The 5,011-nt window shown below is 38.9% G+C and overlaps 1 pseudogene; it reads right to left on the bottom strand.

Annotated features, from left to right (window-relative positions):
* Window positions 1-271: 271 nt before the first annotated feature.
* Window positions 272-4,730, bottom strand: LOC141570175 (chondroitin sulfate N-acetylgalactosaminyltransferase 2 pseudogene; annotated as a pseudogene).
* Window positions 4,731-5,011: the final 281 nt, after the last annotated feature.

Raw genomic sequence — 5,011 nt, 5'->3', positions numbered from 1 at the left:
TACAGATGTGGCATATATTAACATACCAGGAAAAATGATAATAAATACATAGGGATCCATGCTACAAAGAGATGCTACAAAGCAAAAGCATAAACCCATGCTACCCTCTTTGTTCGGAATCACTCCCTACAGGAGGCCCCGCCAAAACCCAGTCAGAAAGAACACAAAAGGTCAGCGTGACTTCTCTGAAGGAGGCAGGCACTGTGTCTGGAACTGGGATTAAGGCTAAATACGTAGGGCTGGTTGTGTCAGGCCAGGTATCACGGCGGTATCAGCCCCCAGCGGCGCTGTCTGTCCTGTACGCCTGCTTGCGGAGATGGGCCTCTGTCTCCTCCCGGAAGACCGGCGTCCCCGGGTGCGAGTGAGAGGCCTTGCTCATGGCCTTGGACTGTATGCACATGCGGTGCTGCTCCGGTGTCAGCTTGTGGGCACAGCGCTTCTCGTGCCAGAGGTGGAAAAGGCCAGGGACACGGCTCCGGATCACAATCAGGTCGCCTTGCAGGTGTTTTTGGAAAAGGTGGACGTCTTCTCCACCCCAGTCTTTCACTTCCATGTCAAATCCACCAACGGTCAGCAAATATGATTGATACTCAGAAGTCATTCCAAAGCCAAAATCTCGCCAAAAGCCAGAATCCTTTTTGTGAACCAGTTGCTGCTCCACAGGAGGGGCACATCCTGACTGGCATAAACAATGGCAGGGTTGTAAAGACTGAACACCACAGGGTAAGACACCTTTTCACGTGGCTCAGCATTTAACTGGCAGCTGTTAAGGAACTCATCTGAGAAATATATATCAACATCACAGAAAAACATCAAGACCTCTCCATTGTCCCAAGCTCACACACTCCCATTTAGTCCTCGTCCGCAGTTAAATTCTTCATTCAATGAGATCAAGGTGTAATTGTGAAAATTAGACTCACTTGTGACAGATTCTAGGATGGACTTGACTTTAGACAGTCCTTCTTGGCCAAAATACACCACTGTAAGACGAATCCTCTTGTCCTTATGAATGCATACATCCCTGAAGTTCTGCATGAATTGCACAAATGCTTCAGTTCTTTCAGCTAGCAAGCGGCACAATAATGTTAATAACTAATCTAATGTCAATCGTCTTGCTCTTCACTTCCATGAGAGGTCCAAAGGAGTGGAAGAGGTCACTTTATGGAGTCTAAACTCCATAAAGTCTGCTTCTTAAAGAGGAGTTCAAACTGTGTACCCTTGTCTCTCTCGGTGCAATAATCAACAACTCCCCAGTCTGCAAACCACAGGGGTTGCCAGCAGCCTCCGCCCAGGCACGGTAGGAGCCTGAGGGTGTGCTGACCTACAGGGCTGGGCGGCTTCACCGCCCCCACGATGGGCACACTGCCGTGCAGACAACCCCATAATATTGTCTTATAATCCTTTTGTATTTCTGTGGTGTCAGTTGTCACTTACGTTCTTTCACTTTCAGATTGTATTTATTTGGGTCCTCTTTTCTTCTTGATAAATCTGGTTAAAAGGCTTATCAATTTTGTTCATTGATCTTTTGTATTGATTTTTTTAGACCCTATTTCTCTAATTTCTGCTCTGATCTTTATTATTTTCTTCCTTCTACTTACTTTGGGCTTTGAGTGCTGTTCTTTTTCTAGTTCTTTTAAGTATAATGTTAGATTGTTTATATGAGGTTTTCCTTGTTTCTTAATGTAGGCCTATATTGCTATGAATTTCCCTCTTATGACTGCTTTCCCTGTGTCCCATAGATTTGGGGGTCACTGTGTTTTCATTTTCATTTGTCTCAAGGTATTTTTTGATTCCTTCCTTGATATCATTGTCGACCGATTCATTATTTACTAGCATGTTATTTAGTCTCCATGTGTCTGTGTGTTTTTCAGTTTTTTTCTTGTGATTGATCTCTAGTTTCATACCATTGTGGCCAGAGATGATGCCTCATATGATTTTAATCTTCTTACATTTATTGAGACTTGTTTTGTGTCCTCACATGTGGTCTATCTTGGAAAATGTTCCATGTGCACTTGAAAAGAATATATATTCTGCTGCTTTGGAGTAAAATGCTCTAAAAATATTAATTAAATCCATCTAGTGTAGTGTGTCATTTAAGGCTGCCATTTCCCTGCTGATTTTGTTTGGAAGAAATGTCCATTGGTATCAATGGGGTGTTGGAGTCCCCTATTATGACTGTATTACTGTCAATCTCTCCCATTATGTTGGTTAATATTTGCTTATGTATTTCTGTGCTACTATGTTGGGTGCATAAATGTTTACAAGGTTTATATCCTCTTGTTGGATTGATCCCTTTATCATTATGTAATCTCCTTCTTGTCTCCTATCATAGCCTTTTTTTAAGAGTGCATTTTGTCTGATATATGAGGTCTGACAATTAGGTTCATGAACTCATCCTAGAAAAAGTGCTACATACCTCATTGTTGAATATCATGATGGTCACATTTGAAATACTCCCCTTGGGAAGCTATGCACTGATGCCAGCACCTAGTCCTTTTTCTGGAATGGCCATCAGAACTGTCATCGTATTACCCTTGATGTCCTGAATGTCATCAAAATGTATTCCTTTCAATATTTCCTTTATCTTCGGGTAAAGAAAAAAGTCAGTGGGGGCCCGATCAGGTGAGTAGGGAGGGTGTTCCAATACAGTTATTTGTTTACTGACTAAAAACTCCATCATAGACAGTGCTGTGTGAGCTGGTGCATTGTCATGATGCAAGAGCCATGAATTGTCAGTGAAAAGTTTAGGTTGTTTCATCTAACTTTTTCACGCAGCCTTTTCAGTACTTTCAAATAGTAAACTTGGTTAACTGTTTGTCCAGTTGGTACAAATTCACAATGAATAATCCCTCAATGAATAAACAATGTTAGCAACATTGTTGCAACAAGTTTGTGAACTTAATTGTCAGACCTCATGTATATTGCTACCCCAGCTTTATTCTCATTTCCATTCACATGAAATACCTTTTCTATCCCTTCAGTTTCAGTCTGTGTGTGTCTTTTGATCTGAAATGAGTCTCTTGTATATAGTACAGGTATAGGTCTTGTTTTCTGTTATCCATTCAGCTACCCTATGTCTTCTGATTGGAATGTTTAATTTGTTTACATTTAAAGTAATGTAAAGTCTTCCCAGAGAGTTGGGAAGATTGTTGAGGTTAAGCTGTTGTTTTCAAACTTTCTGGCCTCAGAATTTGTTTACACTCTTAACAGTGATTGAGGACCCCAAACAACGTTTGCTTTTGTGGATTCTACCTAGAAATAGTTATCGTATTAGAAGTTAACACTGTGACATTAATATCATTTCATATTAACTCATTTTAAAATGACGTTAATAAACCATTACATATTGAAATATAATAAAATCTTTAAGACAGCATCTATATTATCCAAAATTTAAAAAATAGTGATAAGAGTGTCATTGTTTTACATTTTTGCAATTTCTTTAATGCTTGTCTAAACTGCAGAACTGGGTTCATGTATATGCTTCTGCATTTAGTCTGTTGGGATATTTTGTTTAGACTGAAGTAAATGCAGAAAATCTGGCTTCATGAGGATATGTCACTGGAAAAGGTAATACTTCTTAGATCCCTTAAAAAAGCTTAGGACCCCAGGTGTCCTTGGACCATACTTTGAGAATTACTGAGATGAAGTAATATATAGCTACAAAATATTAAAAACCAACAGAGAAAGCCAAATTTGATTCCTTTTATTGTGGAGTGAAACAAAAAAATTGTGTCAATAAACATTTTATATATGTTTTGAAGACTCAATTTAACCAGCTTATAGAGCATGTTTTGTTATACTGGTACCTGTATGCTTCTGTTTAAAATGAGGGCCCAGGATGTAAATCTTGTTTATACAATTCTGAGAAAGAAGAGTGTTCTATCCAATATCATACATAAAACACCCACTGTATGCTTAATTTCAGAAAAGAAAATGCCTTTAGTTAAAAGTAATTTCATATATAAATGAGATACATGTGAAAATTTTCCATCTCCCCCTTCTCATCACAGCCATTCTGAGCAAGGCCCTTTGGAAAGAAAAATAATCTTTTTAGGAAATGTTTTTCTTATTAAAAATATATGTAAATATATACACACATCTACACCCAAAAAATGTCTTAGGAAAAATACATTTTCTGTTTAACTGACCTGGTAGTTTGTTTAAAGAAAACATGCAGGCTTGGGCCTGTTTTCACATTTAATTATGATTTAGTATAGTGTATGCAGTTGAAGGAGGCTTGATGTGGCATAAAACAGAGCCTGGCAGAGCACACAATGTTTCATGAAGCCCTTGGAATATTCCCAGGGCTCTTGTATGCTGGTTGTAGCCTGCTAATTCATGGTTGGGCCCACAAATGTTTTGAAGGGACATTTGCTTTGCTTAGATATGTCAAATCACATCCTATGCAGTAGGGATGAGGGAGTGTGGGACTCTTCCTCTCTCTTGTTTTGATTGGTTTTGTTAAGGCACACAATATCACAGCTAGTTTATTAATATCCTACTGCTGCTATAATTTAGTGACTTAAACAATGCAGATTTAGTATTTTGCAGTTCTGTAGGTCAGAAGTCTGCAACAGGTTTCATTGGGCTAAAATCAAGGTGTCAGCGTGGCTGCCTTGCTTTATAGAAACTCATTTTCCTTACCTTTTCCAGCTCCTAGAGGCCAACTGCATTCTTTGCCTCATGTTCCCTTCCTTCATTTTCACAGCCATCATTTTCAAAGCCATTAGTGTAGCATCACTCTGAGCCTTTTTCTGACCTCATCTAGGAAAGCTTTTCTGTTTTTAAGGACTCATGTGATTAGATTGGGCTCACTCAAATAATTCATAATAATTCTTCCATCTCAATGTCTGTGCCCTTAATTACATTTGCAAAGTCCCTTTTGCTATGTAAAGTAACATCTTCTCAGGTTCCAGAGACTAGAGCACAGACATCTTTGGAAGCCATTTTTCTGTGTAATACATTCACCTTAACTCTCATTGACTTTAGTTTTGCTAACCTTTACTTT

This window comes from Rhinolophus sinicus, linkage group LG01, assembly GCF_036562045.2.
Source record: "Rhinolophus sinicus isolate RSC01 linkage group LG01, ASM3656204v1, whole genome shotgun sequence".
In the NCBI taxonomy this organism is placed as follows: domain Eukaryota; kingdom Metazoa; phylum Chordata; class Mammalia; order Chiroptera; family Rhinolophidae; genus Rhinolophus; species Rhinolophus sinicus.
Note: the sequence above shows the minus strand (reverse complement) of the source record. Positions and strands in the feature narration are given on the sequence as shown.